This window comes from Ambystoma mexicanum, chromosome 3q (assembly GCF_040938575.1).
Source record: "Ambystoma mexicanum isolate Mex_15411 chromosome 3q, UKY_AmexF1_1, whole genome shotgun sequence".
Taxonomy (NCBI): domain Eukaryota; kingdom Metazoa; phylum Chordata; class Amphibia; order Caudata; family Ambystomatidae; genus Ambystoma; species Ambystoma mexicanum.
In genome coordinates, this window is record NC_090926.1 from 591,073,065 (window position 1) to 591,092,479 (window position 19,415).

The window sequence follows — 19,415 nt, forward strand, 5'->3', positions numbered from 1 at the left end:
CAGGATTTTCAAGGTTTTCAATTGAGCATGGAAAGACTATTTGCCAGACATTCACAGGGACAGGCCCTGGATAACGAACTTTTATCATTACAACAAGGTAACCAGGATCTACTAACCTATATCGCCACTTTCAATAGGTTAGTGGTGGAAACCGGATGGCCAGAGGTAAAACGAATTACATTATTCGTGGACTTCGGGGTGAACTCAAAGACGTTTTGGCCCAAGTTGTGAACCCACCTCAGGATTGTGCAGAATATATAGACTTAGTGGTCCAGTTATACCACCGACTTCAGAATAGAAAGGCTGATCGAGCTAAGTTCGAGAGTCGGGTATTGGTTAAACCCAATGTAACTCTCAAGGGAACAGATGTATTAGAACAGATGCAGATCGGGGGGGTCAAGGGACCCTTAACTCAAAAGGAAAGAGAAAGAAGACGGCAGATGCAATTGTGTCTGTACTGTGGGGCCTCAGGATATTTTCTACGGGATTGCCCAATAAAAACATCTAAAAGAGTAGTCAGAGTTGCTGATAAAAATCAAACAGAGCCTGATTCGGGAAATGACCACACCCGACAAGCATAGAGGTCCGCTTGCCGAGCTTGAATAAGGATACTCAGACCTCGCACTTCATCATACCAATGGTCCTTATAGATCCAAGGCAGCCATCACGTATGCACGCAGTGAGGGCATACATTGATAGCGGGGCCATAGGAAACAATGTGGACCACGAGTTGGCTTCTAGGATGAATCTATCTCTCTGCAAAAAGACCACTTCGGATGTCATCACCACAGTCGATGGGACTGAAATTGCCTCTGGGCCTGTAACTCATTCCACCGCAGAGATGACACTATTGGGTCAGGATGGGCATCGAGAGACTATGGTGTTTGATTTAATCAAAGCCCTGCAGTTCCAAATAATACTGGGAATACCTTGGTTGGAAACACATAATCCTTGTATTGATTGGTGAGAGAAAAGAATAACCTTCCCGGATTGTGCACATACTTGTTACCCGAAAAAACCCTTGAACCAAGGCCTGGCCACAGTCGCTACTCCAGTCGTGCAGTTACCTCAGGAATATCAAGAATTCCAGGATGTTTTCCAAATGGAACAGGCAAACACCCTACCACCTCACAGATCATACGATTGTCAAATCGATCTCATACCCGGTGCACAACCTCCATGTAGTAGGATCTACGCCCTTACGGAACCCGAAAACCTTCACCTACGAAAATACTAGGACCAATACCTTGCTAATGGCTTCAATCGTCCATCCAAGTCCCCTGCATCTTCAGCTTTGTTCTTCGTGCCTAAAAAGGAAGGTGACCTCAGAACGTGCATAGACTACCGCACATTAAATCAGATCACGGTTAAGAACCGATACCCATTGCCTCTGATCCCCGAATTACTAGACCAAGTAAAGGACGCTTGCATCTACCCTAAATTAGATCTCCGAGGGGCATATCATCTGGTACGTGTAAAGAAAGGCGACGAATGGAAGACTGCTTTTCGCACTAAGTACGGGTTATTCGAATACCAGGTGATGCCCTTCGGGTTGTGCAATGCACCAGCAGCCTTCCAGTATTTTATGAACGATGTCCTTCGTGAACTCATTGACGTCTGTGTTGTTGTATACATAGACGATATTCTAGTGTACTCCTCTTCAGAATCAGACCATGTGAAGCACGTTCGTGCAGTCCTTGAGAAACTACGCCAGCACAAGTTATATGCAAAATTAAATGCGTTTTTCATGCTACGGAAGTTGAATTCCTTGGATTTATCCTGACTCCAAAAGGAGTCCGAATGGACTCTCGAAAGGTGGATGCAATCCTCAAGTGGCCATCATCCAGTTCAGTTAAAGGGGTACAAAGCATGCTCGGATTTGCTAATTTCTACCGCAGATTCATTACGGATTTCGCACATGTTGTACACCCTATCAGAGCACTTTTGCGAAAAAACAAACGCTTCTTGTGGACCGAAGAAGCTGAAAAGGCCTTCCAAGAGCTGAAAGCAAAATTCACGTCTGCACCTGTCTTAAAGCATCCACGCCCCGAACTTCCATACATAGTTGAAAAGGATGCATCCAGTTTAGCCATGGGAGCTGTCCTGTCCCAGAAGGATCCTGAAACCGGTCAACTTCACCCAGTAGCATTTTGGTACAGAAAGTTCTCGGCACCCGAGTTAAACTATGCGGTTACCGATAAAGAATTATTAGCCATCAAATCCACCTTCAAGGCTTGGCGGCATTATCTTCTCTCTGCCAGACATACCATTACGGTAATCACCGATCACCGGAACTTGCAGTATTTAAAAACAGCCAAGGCCCAATCGTTGCGTCAACTTCGATGGGCATTGTTCTTTGCCGAGTTCGATTTCGTGATCACTTATCAACCAGGTTGTAAAAATGGCAAGGCAGATGCCTTATCCCGAATAGGGATGGGAGAAGCATATGCGAACCCGGAACTGGTGCCTATAATTTCTGAACAAACAATTCTTGGCATAACCACTCTACAGACACTAGAGCAGAGGTCTTCAATCTGTGTATTTTTTTCTGCCGCACTGAACTGAGCATGTGCAATGGGGAGCCACTGGCTCCCATGCACATGCTCAGCCAGTGCGATGTGGTGGGGGCGTGGCCATGGAAACAAAAAATAAACGCAGCCTGGATGCGCGCTTTCCTGCATTTGGATCACGCGTCCAGGCTGCGTTGTGGTGTCCTGTGTTCCCTGTTGTTGCTGCTGCTGCCGAAGTGTGCGAGTGCGAGGTAAGTCACCCGTTCCGGCTTTATTTTTAACACGGCTCCCCTGTGGCAATCTGCCACAGGTGAGCCGCGTTATTAATGCAGCACCGGTCCCCCTGCGCCCTTTGTCCCTGCATCCCCCACATTGGGGGGCATGCATGGAGGAGAGGAGGCGAGCGGGGGACCGGAACTGCTCTGCCGGTGTTTTTTTACAACGCGGCTCCCCCATGGCAGATTGCTGGACCCACATTGGGGGGCATGCATGGAGGAGAGGAGGCGAGCGGGGGACCGGAACTGCTCTGCCGGTGTTTTTTTACAACGCGGCTCCCCCATGGCAGATTGCTGGAGCCCAGCAATCTGCCATGGGGGAGCTGCGTTATTAATGCAGCACCGGTCCCCCTGCGCCCCTCTCTCCCTGCATCCCCCACATTGGGGGGCATGCATGGAGGAGAGGAGGCGAGCGGGGGACCGGAACTGCTCTGCTGCTGTTTTTTTACAACGCGGCTCCCCCATGGCAGATTGCTGGAGCCCAGCAATCTGCCATGCGGGAGCTGCGTTATTAATGCAGCACCGGTCCCCCTGCGCCCCTCTCTCCCTGCATCCCCCACATTGGGGGGCATGCATGGAGGAGAGGAGGCGAGCGGGGGATCGGAACTGCTCTGCCGGTGTTTTTTTACAACGCGGCTCCCCCATGGCATATTGCTGGAGGCCAGCAATCTGCCATGGGGGAGCTGCGTTATTAATGCAGCACCGGTCCCCCTGCCTCCCCCAATAGCGATAACCCCACATTCAGGGGGAAACGGGGTGCAAAGCTCCTGCTCCCCTGAGAGAATTGAGGGCCTCTGCCAGTGGAGTAACTTTGCTTAAAATGTTGGGGGGGACATGACATCTGAAGAAAAGGTGCCCCAGCTAAATGAATGAGGACAAAAAGGTATGCCATGAAAGTTGGGGGGACAAACACCCCTGCCCCCCTAAAATTACACCCATGGCCTCTGCCCCCAGGTCTGCCAGGGGCATCACTACTGGCACACCAGAGGCCCCCCCCCAGAGTCTTTCCAAGAGCCGCTGAAATAATGTAAAATGGAAGTAACACCAGGGCACTAAACCCACAATTAGCAAGAGTGCTTCGGGGCACCACAGCAAAACAGGAAGTAGCATTGTTCCCAAGTACTTTAATTTTCCGCATAAATTTGCTGGACTTCCAGTCCAATTTATGCCCACCTGTCCATTCCATGCACCCCCAGTCCCCTCTCCAGATATTGTAGTCCGAAGCGTTCTAATCTTGTGGCTGTGCAGTAGACAAGGAAACCACAAGCAGAAATTATTAAACTATCGAGTGATGAAAACATTAAGGGTCAGGTGGGCTCATGAATTAAGTCGCTTGCAGCATCAGATCAAGAGGGATGAGTTGAGTCCGCTAGATGTTTTTAAAAGAGGGACTGGACCGGAGCTGCTCACCTTTGCTGTTGTAAACCACTATCTGGGGGAATGGGGTGGCAGCGCCATGCGGGTCATGTATTTGAATCAGGGATTTTAACCCTATCTACTTCTGGGGCTGTACCTAACTCTGATGCATTTTACCCAAGAGCTGGGTTTAGTGCATGCTCATCTAATCCTAATTTGAAGGCTCAGGAAGACCCATATATCATTGTCTAACTGTTCTGTTTTCATTGCAGCCGCATTGCTCCAAGCGTTAGTCTATCAACCAAACTACCTGTGTTCCGGCAAGAAAAACCCAGTGAAGCAGTTACCCCAGTCACGCAGGTAAGGATTTATTTTCCCTGTGTGCCATTGGATGAGTAAATATGCTGATGTTTTAAATCCACCCTGTGCAAGGTTGCACCTGCAACCTAGTCCGGGGCCACACTGCAAAAAGAAATTAGAACTGGGCCTGCATGATCTGAATAGTAATTCTTCTGAGACTTGTACCAATGTATTTTAATCCAACCAGTGTTTCTGACCCATTTTTGGTTTTTTAAAATCTCCCCTCCTTTTTTTCCCCACCCCATATTTCTGACCCTTTTTTGCATGGGGTGTTTCCCATCAACCCCAACATTTTCACATGGCTCAGTTCAACTCTTTGCATGTGGTGTTTGCCATGTTTATGCTTTTTTTGAGGAGCATTTTTACTTTTTTAAAACCGTTTGTAATGTTTCGACAGGTTCAGGCTCCTTTTCTCGATGGATCGTTTTCTAGTGCACAAAGATGGTAGGGATCTGAAACGTAAAGCGGAAGGAGAGGTGGGAACAGACAAAAGAAATGCAAAAACACGGAAATATGATCACTCTTATTTGGACTTTGGGTTCACATGCATCACAGTCGCTGGGGAAGTGAAGCCGCAGTGTGTGATTTGTGGTGCTACATTAGCAAATGACAGCCTGAAGCCAACAAAATTAAGGCGAAACCAAAACATTAAGGAAACCAAACATGCCGATTTAGCAAAAAAGACCAGGGATTTCTTTGTACGGCAGCTGCAAGGCATGAAAAAGCAAAAGGAGACTGTTAAAAGTGTGGCATCCGTACCTGCAAATGCTTTGAAAGCATTTTACCACATTTCGTACTTTCTTGGCAAAAACAAGAAGCCTTTTACAGATGCTGAGAAAGTGATTCTACCAACCATTCTCGCTGTCAACCGGGTAATGCTTGGTGAAAGTGCAGCAGAGAAATGCAAAAGTATCCCTATGTCAGACACAACAATTTGCCGCCGTATTGCTGACCTGTCCTCTGATATCAGTACAGAATTGATAGCGCGCTTGAAAGACAGCCAGTTCGCCCTACAGTTGGATGAGGCCACTGACATATCAAAAGAAGCTCACTTGATTGCCTATGCGAGGTACTGCCACGGAAAGGAGATGTTGGAGGACTTCCTGTTTTGTAAGCAAATTAAGGGCAGAGCAACTGCACCTGAACTCTTTGAAATTTTAAACAACTTCCTAAGTTCCAACTGCCTAAAGTGGGAGGCGTGTGTTGGTATTTGCACGGATGGTGCTCCTTCAATGTATGGTGCTAGAGCTGGGCTAAAAGCAAAAGTATTGGCAGTAGCTCCACATATTGTGTGGACACACTGCATGATACACCGAGAAGCTTTGGCTGTGCGCAATATGGGGCATGAACTGACACAGGTTTTGACTTCTGTTGTAAAGATCATACATTTTATTAAGATGCACCCCGCAAGAGCCCGTCTGTTTGCCACCTTATGTGCAGAAATGGGAGCTGACCATGATGCTTTGCTGTTTCACACAGAGGTCAGGTGGCTATCCAGGGGAAAGGTTTTAAATCGCATCTATGAACTCAGAAACAAAGTGAGACACTTTCTCCTGGAGTTAGACCAGACAAAGGCAGAGCCTCTGTGTGATCCACGCTGGCTTATACTGTTGGCTTATCTTGGCGACATCTTTGAAAAGCTAAATTTTCTAAACCTCTCCCTGCAAAGCACAGAAACCACATAATTTGCCATGATTGCAAAAATATCGGCATTCAAGAAGAAGCTGGAGCTTTGGAGGAGGAGGGTTGATATTGGCATAGCCGATGCGTTCCCATTATTAGAAGATGCTCTTGAGGAGACGGAGTATGATCTTTCATGTGTTTCTGAAGTAATTGGAAACCATTTAAATGCTCTCAGAACCAGTCTCGAAAAGTACTTTCCTGACGACAATTGCAACATGAATGACTGGGTGGTTCAGCCTTTCCTAGCTGACGTAGGAGCCCATCTCCCAATACAACTCCAGGAGGAACTAATGGAGGTCCAAAGTGACCGCCTACTAGAGAGCCAATTCAGAAAATTGTCTTTGGGTGCATTTTGGCAACATGTGTCTGCAGAGTATGCAACTTTATCGAAATGTGCAGTCAATGTACTTTTACCTTTCAGCACCTCATACCTGTGCGAAATTGGGTTCTCTGCACTTGCACCCCTAAAGACAAAATATCGGTCAAAGCTGGAGGTGGAAGAAAGCCTGCGGTTGGCTATTGGAAAAATTTAACCCAATATTGACAGACTGGCTGGTGAAAGGCAGGCCCACCGTTCACACTAGTTCTCCAGTATGTCACTGTCCAACTTGCAAGTGACAGCATTGACAGTACGCTGTTGTACTTCAGAAACAAATTGTTACAGCACTTGCATAGCAAATGTTACTACAGGACAGCAATATTGGGTGTTTCCGTTTGTGTGAAATAAATATCCAACACTATTTTTAGTCGAGTCCTCTGTATTATAGCAAAATAATCGGAATGCTTTGTTCACAAATATTTGTCCTCATCTGATTTGAATCCTTGCAAGCAATGATTTTGAAACAACGTGGTGTTTGGCATGCACTCCTTCGTTGGGGGCACCATTGTACTCCAGCGCGTGATAACCGTTCGCAACCGAGTACAATTTTGGAGAACATGTGTATAGGTGGGGCCTGAGCCAGAGAAATTTTTCTTAGGCGGGGCTCGGGGTCAAAAAGTTTGAAGACCACTGCACTAGAGGATATTTAAGTAAAGATCCAACAACTCTTCGATCCAACAGCCCTGCAGGACTGGGTGAAGAAAGGCTCGGACTACTCAGTCATGAATGACCTACCTTATTATCAAGGGCGACTATTTCTACCACACAAGGAACTACAAGAACTAGTCATCTCCAATTATCATAACATCCTGATGGAAGGACACCCAGGTATCGCAAAAACTGAAGCTAAAATTAAGAGACAATTCTGGTGGCCCACCTGGCGAAAAGACGTAAAGTCATTTGTAATTTCTTGTGGCATTTGCACCCAAAACAAAAGTCAGAAGAAAAAAACCAGCTGGCCTCTTACAACCTTTGGATATTCCACCTACACCATGGCACACCTTATCGTTAGACTTTATTACAGATCTACCTCCATGTAATGGATTTAACAGCATTAGTTATTGAGGATCTTTTTTCCAAGATGGCCCACTTTATTCCTCTAAAGGGATTACCTTCTGCTTCAATTCTGGCCAAGGAGTTCCTCGAAAACATTGTTCAAATACACGGATTTCCTTCCGCATTGGTCTCTGACCGAGGTAGTCAATTCATTTCACATTTTTGGAAGAAATGTTGTCAACTGGCGCAAATCGACGTGAGGTTATCAACCAGTCACCATCCCCAGACCAATGGTCAGACGGAGAGGACCAACTAGACCCTTGAACAGTACCTACGTTGCATGCTACACCAGACCGAAAGTAATTGGAAAGATATTTTATGGATTTCCGAGTATGCATACAATAACTCTGTACATTCAGGAACCGGGCAAAGTGTAACGCTCACCTGATTCTCGCAGAGGCGCCGGTCTTGACTGGGCGACTACCGTATCTTCAAAGGTGATGTGTAGCACCCGGTTGGCTCTTTGGGCTGGACCTCTGTGCACTGTATGCCTGACGTGTAGAGTAAGATGTCTGCAGATAGAAAATATGGGGTTAATGAACTGGGGTTATTGGGGTGTCCCTATCTCTTTCCTCTTCTCCTCTCCTGTAGACCCCCAAAGGTTAACGCTCTCACCTTAGGTAAGTGAATGCCGAACTCTCCATCTGCCTCGGGGCAGGGTGCTGTAGCCAGTTTCTTCACTGGATAGGTAGCGCAGGCCTCTTGACTTCAGAGGACTGCTGTCCGTCGTTTACTGCACGAACTGTAAGTTTCGAGTCATTCAAATGTCTTTTTAAAGTCTTTAGTAATGATGTCTCTTGTTTTGCAGGGTTCCGGCGATGGCGGATGACGGGCTGAAGTGAGTTGAAGATGGAGCCCGTGTGATGAATAGAAGCGCCTGGAAGCACGTGAGTAAGCGCTTGATGCCTGCTTCACGATGCGCTCCAACTGTCTTTTTATTTTGCAGGTACGAGTTCGGAGCGGCTGCAGGGTGCCGGAATACCCACTGGATTAGATGTGGAAAGGAGTAATGGCACGTGAGTATTAAAGTTCCCCAATGTCTTTAAACGCACCTTGTTTTGTCTTTCAGATGCGGATGCAGCGCCGAAGGCCTCCGGAGCGTGCGAAGAGTTGGTAAGCTTTTGTCTTTGAGATGCCGGAATGCAGTATGAAGACCTCCGGAGCGCACGAAGAGTAGGTAAGCCTTTGCCTTTCAGATGCCGGAATGCAGTGTGAAGACCTCCGGAGCGCACGAAGAGTAGGTAAGCCTTTGCCTTTCAGATGCCGGAATGCAGTGTGAAGACCTCCGGAGCGCACGAAGAGTAGGTAAGCCTTTGCCTTTCAGATGCCGGAATGCTAACCTGTTCTTTCTTGTCTTTATAGGTGTTGCTGAAGACTGGATTCAGGATGGTAAGCCTTTTTCCTTAGGCCCAGGACTGGATGCAGAAGACACGATGAGCGTCCTGCTGCAGAGGGTGCAGAATAACGCAAAGCAAGATTCATCCACCGGGTGTGGTTTAAATAGCCTCCTGTAGTGCTTAGGTGTCTCCTTCCACAGCCACGCCTAAGTAAGAAAAGAGTTCCTGGTAAGAAAAGAGTTCCTGCCTTCCAGAAGAGTTCCAGTGTTCTAAATCTAGGGAGTGGCTCCAGCCCCACCCAACAGGAAAAGTAGTTCCAAACAGAAGAGGATCAGAGGCTCAACTGGCAGGCAAGTAAGCAGCATGGTCTGCTGCAGGTAAGTCCACCCAAGCATTATGAGCCCGGCGCTTCCAGCGCTGGGACTGGGCATATTTATGAGCCTGGTGCCACTGGCGCCAGGACTGGGTCCAAAAGGTCCCAATTGGGACTGGTTGGCACTCGGAACCTGGGTTATGGATCTGCTTCCAAGGGAGTTGGGAAAACCCTGACCTTTTGGAAGCAGAGATCATGACAGTACCCCCCCTCAAGGCCCCTCCCAAACCGGGCTTCTCCGGGGGTTTTGGCTTGTCAAGAAATGTTCGGTGAAATCTTTTGATTAGGCGAGGAGCGTGGACATATTCAGCAGGTTCCCAGGATCTCTCTTGGGGGCCGTAGCCTTTCCAGTCAATTAGGTAGAATAGTTTAGATGTGGAGATCTTGGAGTCCAGAATGCTTTTGACTTCAAACTCGAGTTCTCCATCCACTAGGATAGGTTTTGGAGATTTGGTTAGTCGGGTTTGAGGTTGCACGGGTTTTAATAGAGAGACGTGGAAGACCGGATGTATCTTCATGTGCGGGGGCAAGTCCAACTTGACCGCTACTGGGTTTACTATGGTAGTGATGGAATACGGACCAAGGTATCTTGGGTTGAATGTGCGTGGCCCTTTTAGAGATAGATATTTGGTGGATAACCAGACTTGATCCCCTACTTGATAGTGAGGGGCTTCCTTCCGATGTTGATCTGCTCCTTTCTTGTATTGTTCTTTAGCCCTTTGAAGGTGAGAAACAGCTTCCTTAAAGGCTTGGGTGATTGTAGAATGCAGGTAGTCTACTGCTGGTGTTTCAAGATCTTGGAGGGGATCCAACTCCGAGGTTCGAGGGTGACTGCCGTACAAAAGAAAAAACGGGGTTTTCCCAGTTCCCGAATGGACAGAGTTATTGTAGGCATACTCGGCTATCCAAAGGGTATCTTTCCAAGTTTTTTCAGTTTGTTGCAGCATGCAGCGTAAATACTGTTCCAGAGTTTGATTGGTCCTCTCGGTTTGTCCGTCGGTCTGAGGGTGGTGACTGGTCGATAGTCTCACATCAATTTGAGCCGACCGACAGCAACTTCGCCAAAAATGAGAAATAAATTGACTACCTCGATCCGAAATTAGAACCGAAGGAAAACCGTGCAGTCGGACGATGTTTTCGAGAAATTCTCGGGCCAGAGTTGCTGCTGTTGGCAAGCCTTTGAGCGGAATGAAATGCGCCATCTTGGAGAATAAGTCCACGATTACTAGAATCGTATTGTATCCGGAACATGGAGGTAGATCGGTGATGAAGTCCATAGAAAGCGTATGCCAAGGGCGAGGTGGGATGTCAATAGGGCGTAAGAGGCCTGCTGGTCTTTCCTTTTGACTCTTGTTTTGGGCGCATACTCCACAGGACATTATAAAGTCTCTGATATCTTTTTTCCAAGACGGCCACCAGAAGTAGCGCTTGATCTTTTCTGAGGTCTTGGCTATACCGGGATGACCTTCCATTAAAGAGTCGTGATAACAAGAGATTACTTTTTTCTGTAAATCTGTGCTGGGTAGGTATAATCGTTCTTGGAAATACAATAAGTTGTCCTTTACTGCAAAGTCCTTTCCCTGCAGATGCCAATTCTGTATATCTGCTGGAGTTACAAGTTGCCTGGCTTTATCCTTAACTTCCTCTATGGATTCTGTGGCGATTACACCCAGAATTCTTTGCTCGGGAATGATTGGTACAGGTTTAGGGTTGATCAAGTGTTCTTCCACTCCCATCCGAGAAAGGGCTTCGGCTTTACCGTTCTTTGTACCAGGCCGATAGGTAATTATGAAGTCAAACTCGGCAAAGAATAATGCCCAACGGAGTTGTCTAGAGGATTGGGCTTTTGCGTTTTTCAAATATTGCAGGTTTCGGTGATCCGTAATCACAGTAACGGTGTGTCGGGCCCCCAGCAGATAATGCCGCCAAGCCTTAAAGGCAGACCTGATAGCCAGAAGTTCCTTGTCAGTAATCGTGTAATTGACTTCAGGAGGCGAGAATTTGCGGGACCAAAATGCCACGGGATGCAACTGATTGGTTACCGGGTCCTTTTGTGATAGAACTGCCCCCATGGCAAGGCTTGAAGCATCAGTTTCCACGATGTAGGGGAGTTCGGGGCGAGGGTGTTTTAAGATTGGTGCAGAGATAAATTTAGTCTTCAAATCCTGGAAAGCTTGTTCCGCCTCGGTAGACCATTCAAAACGTTTGTTTTTCTTTAACAAGGCAGTGATGGGCTGGACTATTCGAGAGAACTCGGGGATAAACCTGCGGTAAAAGTTAGCGAAGCCTAACATGCTTTGCACACCTTTTACGGAGGATGGTGATGGCCATTTGAGAACTGCATCGACCTTCTTTGAATCCATACGCACTCCGCCAGGTGATAATATGAATCCCAAGAATTCAACTTCAGTCACGTTGAAAACACATTTTTCCAACTTAGCGAAAAGTTTGTGTTGACGCAATCTTTCGAGGACCATTTTCACGTGTTTCCGATGTTCAGATTCCGATGAAGAATAAACCAGGATGTCGTCAATGTAAACAACAACACATACATCTATGAGCTCTCTGAGGACATCGTTCATAAAATATTGAAAGGCGGCCGGGGCATTGCAAAGTCCGAAGGGCATGACCTGATATTCAAATAGCCCATACTTGGTGCGGAAGGCCGTCTTCCATTCATCGCCCTCTTTTACTCGTACCAAGTGGTAAGCTCCTCTAAGATCCAGCTTTGTATATATGTATGCTTTTCTGACTTGGTCCAGGAGTTCAGGGATCAAAGGTAACGGATATCTATTCTTAACGGTGATCTGGTTCAGGGAGCGATAATCTATACAAGTTCTAAGGTCTCCTTCCTTTTTTGGAACGAAGAACAAAGCTGAAGAAGCAGGGGACTTGGAAGGACGAATAAACCCATTTGCCAGGTATTGATCCAGGTATTGTCGAAGGTGAAGGTTCTCAGGCTCGGTGAGGGCATAAATTCTACTACAAGGAGGAGTAGATCCAGGTATCAGGTCTATCTGGCAGTCATAAGACCTATGAGGAGGTAGAGAGTTAGCCTGATCCTTCCGGAAAACATCTTGGTATTCTAGGTATTCGGGAGGTAACTGGGGAGTCTCTGAAGAAATTGCAGCCAGTGCAACACCAGGTGGAGGGTGACAAGTAGAGACACATTCTGGAAACTGGACCGTTCTTGCTCGCCAATCGATCAGAGGATTGTGTTTCTCTAACCAAGGTATTCCTAGAATAATCTGAAACTGAGGGGCCTTGATCACATCGAACACGATCTTCTCATGGTGTCCATCTTGACTTACTAGCGTCACTTCTTGAGTGGTATGCGTTACTGGCCCGGAGGCTATCTCCGTACCATCCACCGTAGTAATGACGTCCTTTACAGCCTTGGGACAAAGAGTTAGATTCATCCTCAAAACCATTTCATGATCCACATAATTGCCGATGGCACCGCTGTCGACGTAAGCTTCAATTGCATGTAATCGATCCGGATTATCAGGGCTAATGAGGACCATAGGTATCACGAAATGCGAGGTCACGGAACTGGTTTTTACGCTCGGCAAGAGGACCTCTATTCTTGTCGGGCGAGGTCGTTTCCCTGCTCAGAGTTTGTAACTTTGGTAACTGCAGCTCCTACTGCCTTCTTGGCGGGTTTCACCGGACAGTCTCGAAGAAAGTGCCCTGAGTTTCCGCAATATAGGCATAATTGCAACTGTTTCCTCCTTTCCCGCTCCCGTTGTGTTAGAGGACCTTTCAGACCCCCTATTTGCATGGGTTCCCCGGAGTCTACTCCTTTGGAAGGAGTTGGCGGTTTGGAAAATACTCGAGCATCAAACTTGGAACGATCGGCCTTCCTGTTCTGCAGCCTGTGATCTATTTGAACGACCAAGTCTATGTAATCCGAACAGTCTTGTGGGGGATTCACTACTTGGGCTAAAACGTCTTTGAGCTCTCCACGTAGACCTCTATAAAACAGCGTAATCCTTTTGTCCTCAGGCCATTGAGTTTCCACTATTAGTCTATTGAAAGATGCAATATAAGCCAAAAGGTCTTGATTACCCTGTCGCAACGAAAGAAGCTCATTGTCCAAGGCCTGCCCCTGTGAATGTCTTGCGAACAGTTTTTCCAAACTAAGCTGAAAGGCTTGAAAATCATGGAGAACCGGATCATCTTGATGAACTAGAGGGATCGACCAGTCTGCCGCATTGCCACTAAGGTACGAAAGTACAAAAGCTACTTTAGCTTGATCAGTTGGAAAGGCTGCTGGCCGGCATAAGAAGTGCAACCGGCACTGATTGATAAATACTGCAAACCTCTTTGGGTCACCAGAAAATCGCTCGGGCGGAGCCAGAGGTACATTCCCAGGTAGGTTGATCTGCACTGGATTCATAGAGGATGTTGAAGGAAGATTTGCCCCTGATGCGGTTAACGGGGTCTGTCCGGCTTGTGACTGTAGCACTTGTCTAGCAAGATTGTCTGTTCTCTCCTTGGAAATAATTAGTTCCCTTCTTAGAGCATTCGTTTCCTGACGAGTTGCATGCACTTCTGCCCTTAGTTCCCCAAGTAACCGGGCTAGGGGGTCAGTATCCGAGGTTTCCATAGCGCCTGGGCGAGAGTTTTGCGGTAGGCTTTGCGTTCTGTAACGCTCACCTGATTCTCGCAGAGGCGCCGGTCTTGACTGGGCGACTACCGTATCTTCAAAGGTGATGTGTAGCACCCGGTTGGCTCTTTGGGCTGGACCTCTGTGCACTGTATGCCTGACGTGTAGAGTAAGATGTCTGCAGATAGAAAATATGGGGTTAATGAACTGGGGTTATTGGGGTGTCCCTATCTCTTTCCTCTTCTCCTCTCCTGTAGACCCCCAAAGGTTAACGCTCTCACCTTAGGTAAGTGAATGCCGAACTCTCCATCTGCCTCAGGGCAGGGTGCTGTAGCCAGTTTCTTCACTGGATAGGTAGCGCAGGCCTCTTGACTTCAGAGGACTGCTGTCCGTCGTTTACTGCACGAACGGTAAGTTTCGAGTCATTCAAATGTCTTTTTAAAGTCTTTAGTAATGATGTCTCTTGTTTTGCAGGGTTCCGGCGATGGCGGATGACGGGCTGAAGTGAGTTGAAGATGGAGCCCGTGTGATGAATAGAAGCGCCTGGAAGCACGTGAGTAAGTGCTTGATGCCTGCTTCACGATGCGCTCCAACTGTCTTTTTATTTTGCAGGTACGAGTTCGGAGCGGCTTCAGGGTGCCGGAATACCCACTGGATTAGATGTGGAAAGGAGTAATGGCACGTGAGTATTAAAGTTCCCCAATGTCTTTAAACGCACCTTGTTTTGTCTTTCAGATGCGGATGTGGCGCCGAAGGCCTCCGGAGCGTGCGAAGAGTTGGTAAGCTTTTGTCTTTCAGATGCCGGAATGCAGTATGAAGACCTCCGGAGCGCACGAAGAGTAGGTAAGCCTTTGCCTTTCAGATGCCGGAATGCAGTGTGAAGACCTCCGGAGCGCACGAAGAGTAGGTAAGCCTTTGCCTTTCAGATGCCGGAATGCTAACCTGTTCTTTCTTGTCTTTATAGGTGTTGCTGAAGACTGGATTCAGGATGGTAAGCCTTTTTCCTTAGGCCCAGGACTGGATGCAGAAGACACGATGAGCGTCCTGCTGCAGAGGGTGCAGAATAACGCAAAGCAAGATTCATCCACCGGGTGTGGTTTAAATAGCCTCCTGTAGTGCTTAGGTGTCTCCTTCCACAGCCACGCCTAAGTAAGAAAAGAGTTCCTGGTAAGAAAAGAGTTCCTGCCTTCCAGAAGAGTTCCAGTGTTCTAAATCTAGGGAGTGGCTCCAGCCCCACCCAACAGGAAAAGTAGTTCCAAACAGAAGAGGATCAGAGGCTCAACTGGCAGGCAAGTAAGCAGCATGGTCTGCTGCAGGTAAGTCCACCCAAGATTATGAGCCCGGCGCTTCCAGCGCTGGGACTGGGCATATTTATGAGCCTGGTGCCACTGGCGCCAGGACTGGGTCCAAAAGGTCCCAATTGGGACTGGTTGGCACTCGGAACCTGGGTTATGGATCTGCTTCCAAGGGAGTTGGGAAAACCCTGACCTTTTGGAAGCAGAGATCATGACACAAAGCCCCTTTTATACCATATATGGACATCACCCTCGAACTTCAGAACTAGATTCACCTCAGCATTTAGAAATGCCTGCAGTTAGTCATTTGCATTCTACTATTACACAAGCCTTTAAAGAGGCAACAGAACATTTGAAACAAGCAAAAGAGAAATATAAGAAAAATGCTGATCAACATAGAAGTGAAACTCCACAATACCAGATTGGGGATCAAGTTTGGCTGGCTACAAAACTCATACCTCTGAAGGGAACTCAGACTTTTAACCCTAGATATTTGGGACCTTACACTATTAAGGCCATTATCAACCCGGTAGCCGTCAAATTGGAATTACCCTCTAATATGCGCATTCATCCTGTCTTTCATGTTTCACTTTTAAATCCAGTTCAACCAGGAACAAGATTAACCAAACCACCCGACCCCATCTTGATAGATGGAGAACTTGAATTCGAGGTAAAAAATATCCTGGACTCAAAGATGGTTGAATCAAAACTTTTTTATTTAATCGATTGGAAGGGCTACGGACCACAAGAAAGGTCATGGGAACCTAGTGACCACGTCCATGCACCTCGGTTGGTGAAAAGATTCCATCAGAACTTCCCAGACAAACCAGGGCCCAGGGGAAGAACAACTTTAGGAGGGGCCTTGGGGGGAGTGCTGTCATGATGCCTACCCCCAGGCATCTGGACCAAGCCCATCAGCCCCGGGAGCAGGCATCTAGACATTTAGTAAAACCTCAGCAGCCCCAGCTAGGGGCTATCTGGGTTCAGTCCTGGCGCCTTAGGCGCCAGGCTCATAGTAGAAATCAGTCCTGGCGCCTAAGGCGCCAGGCTCATAGTCATTACTTACCTCAGGCAGACCATGCTGCAAATGACTCCAATCCAACATGAAGCCTGAAAGGGACTATTTTTCTACAGGGACTATTTTTTACTCGGGTGTGCTTCTAGGGACTTCTTACCTGGGACTACTTTTGAGGCTATTTAAACCACGCCCGACCAGCAACACACGCTTTGCGTTTTTCTGCATCCAGCAGCGTAACGCTCACCGTGCCTGCAGCCTGCATCCAGTCTTCTACCACGCCCGCCTCGAATCCGGAGCTCCTAAAACAAAGAGGAAAGAAAGGAACAAGGTTAGAAAACTAACTTATTTCTATTCCACACCTGATTCTGGATCCATCTCGTCTCCGGACCTGTAAAGAACATCATTTCTGCACACGCCGTATCTCCAGCTGCAGCGCCGCGCCATACTCACCAATCTTCACAGCATCCTTCGGGTCGGCGCTGCCTCCATCATTTCTTCGCGGAACTTCAGCACCTAGGAGACAAAAGAAAACCACAAGGTGAGCCGAGGGAACCAACAAATATAATTCTTACCACAATAGACTTACCTGATTTAACACCGCAGGCATCCTTTTGTGACTCTCCATATTTTCACGTGCCGCATCTGTAAACAGAGACAAAACAACACGTTTTCCACGTGCAACATTTACCGGACAGCGCTAGGTAATACAGACTCTTACCTGAGCGCCACCAGCTGCCACAAGAGCATCTTTTCACGAGCCAGCTGCAAGACAAGAAAGGAAGGGGGTAACCAGAGTGAACATCGGACATATTGAACTCTATGAACTTAATACTTACTGGTCCTCACCAGGAACCTCAGAGTCAATACTCTCCGGAGCTCTCCCGAGCCTTCAAACCAGTGAAGTAACTGGAATCGACGCGCCCTGCAAATCCACGCAGGATGGAGAGCTCATCTTTCAAGAATATAAGGTGAGATTGCTGTGAGGGCATTTCGGAGGTGATTAGTTGGGGAGGACTTGGGGGGTGCCATCACTTGAATCCACAAGTGGCTAAATCCATCTCTCCACTTGCGGGAGAATATTTCTACGGGGTAAGCAGAAAAGATTAGGAGGGCAGATCCAGTCAGTCATCGCTGCACTACGCATCACGTGGGTGGAGACCGCAGCTGTCCGGGTCCGACCGACACCCCTGTGGGAGCCAGGTGAGCGTAACATATATAGATATTGGTGACCCTTTTTGGTTGATGTTGTTTATCTACAACCAGCTGGTTTTGCTCAGTTGTTGTTTGTTATTGAAATTGCTGAGGTTTTTATGTTGCTTTTATACTTGGAGGCGTTTTACTAAATTATTCATTTTTAACACTAAAGGTGTTTACCTTGTGTTATGTATACCTAGTGTTGTGTAAATGTGTCATTCCAATAAAAATTCTCCTCAATTAGTATATGTTAATATGCTTACCCATAATCAATCAGGACAATAATAGAAAAAACATGCATAGATCAATGTAATGTTCATTTTTTGAAAAGTTTTTCACAGAAAACGGTGCATCTCTTGGTCAATGTTCAAACCAGTATGGCTTGTGTCCATACTGCATATCCAAAATGCCTCTCTTCTGCATAGTTGTATTTCCATGTTGCCTCCTCTTGGTGGGGTCCAAATTTTCTCAATTCCAAAGCATTTTAATTGCGTGATTTCTGATTGCTTGTGCCGTTCCTGGAAGTGTGTGGCAAGAGGCGATCTAGTGTCTAGGTTGGTGATTGCTCTAAAAATGTTCTCCTATCCTTATTTTGAGTTTTCTGATCGTGCTGCCTATATATAGTCTGTGGCAGGGACATTCTATGCCATATAAAATGTACTTGCTGTTACAATTGATGTGGTTCTTTATAGTTGCCTTAGTTCCGTTAGGTTTAGAAACGTCTAATTTGGCATTGATCATGTATCTGCAGATCTGGCACTTGTCATAAATCTGCCCCCGTCTCACCTGGGATTGCTTCTTGCTCTGTTCCACGGGAGGATTCCTCTTGTGGACGGATCGGGTCTTGTATAGACTCGCTCGAGTCTCGCCCGGCTGCAGAGCGCGTTCAGAGTTCCGGGAAGGCCGCTGTTCCAGGATGTCCAGGAAAGTAGGTAGCGGTCGATAAGAATGGGGATTCCAGGAGTCGAATAGAGGGAAATGGAGAAGGAAGGAGGAAGGAAACCAGGATCTTGGATAGAAGATTCGCCGAACAGCACACACACGTCAAGTCACTACCTAATGATAGCGTTGAGACGCGCGGGGCCGTGGGGGCGTGGCCAATTTATAGGATATGCCGTGTGCGACGTGAAAGCTGGTGTGAGGCAAGTCGCTTGTTGCGGCCATGTTGGGAGTAACAAGGAATACAAGCCCCGGCGCGATAAGGACCAGGAGGTCCAGAAGGGGCAAGTTCTATGGGTCATGACAGCACTTGCCACACCTGTAGTTTCCTGTGGTTGGTGATTGGAGCCATAGCTTTGGGTCCTGGTGTTGGGATTTCTTGAATTTTTCGAATTTCATGTTGTCAAAAAACAAAGGGCTCAATATTTGTTTCAGATTTTTACATTTCCAAAAAAGTGATGCTCGGTTGATTGTCCAGAATTGTGTGCATGACTGTATCTGCACATAGTATATCCAGTTTTTTGTAGAATGTTCTTGATTGTAGAATTGTTTGTACTGTAAGTTGTTATACATCTTATTTTGGTTGATTCGGGTGGTGTTTGTGGTTTAGACTTATTTTGAAGGAGATCAGATCTCGATCGTCTGGTTGTTTTTTGAAGTATTTTGCTTAGATGTTTGGGACTGTATCCTCTTCGTTCAAATTTTGCAATTTCTGTGGTTGCATGCTTGCTGAATTCCTCTTGTGTTGTGCAATTTCTTTTTGTCTGTATTAGTTCTCCATATGGTATACTCAGAAGCGTACCAAAATGTTGACCTGACAATTGCGAAGGCCGAAAATGCAGACTTTTTTTTGGTCCCCCCCTTACACCACATATATATGTGGGGGGTATAGAATACAATATTAATATGGAAGGGTGCAGGGGGTCTCACCCCTAATATATATGTGGTGTAAAGGGTTAAAAAAAAGTCACCATTTTCGCCCATCGCAATAATCACATAGATCGTATATTCTGTGTGGTATGGTACAGATG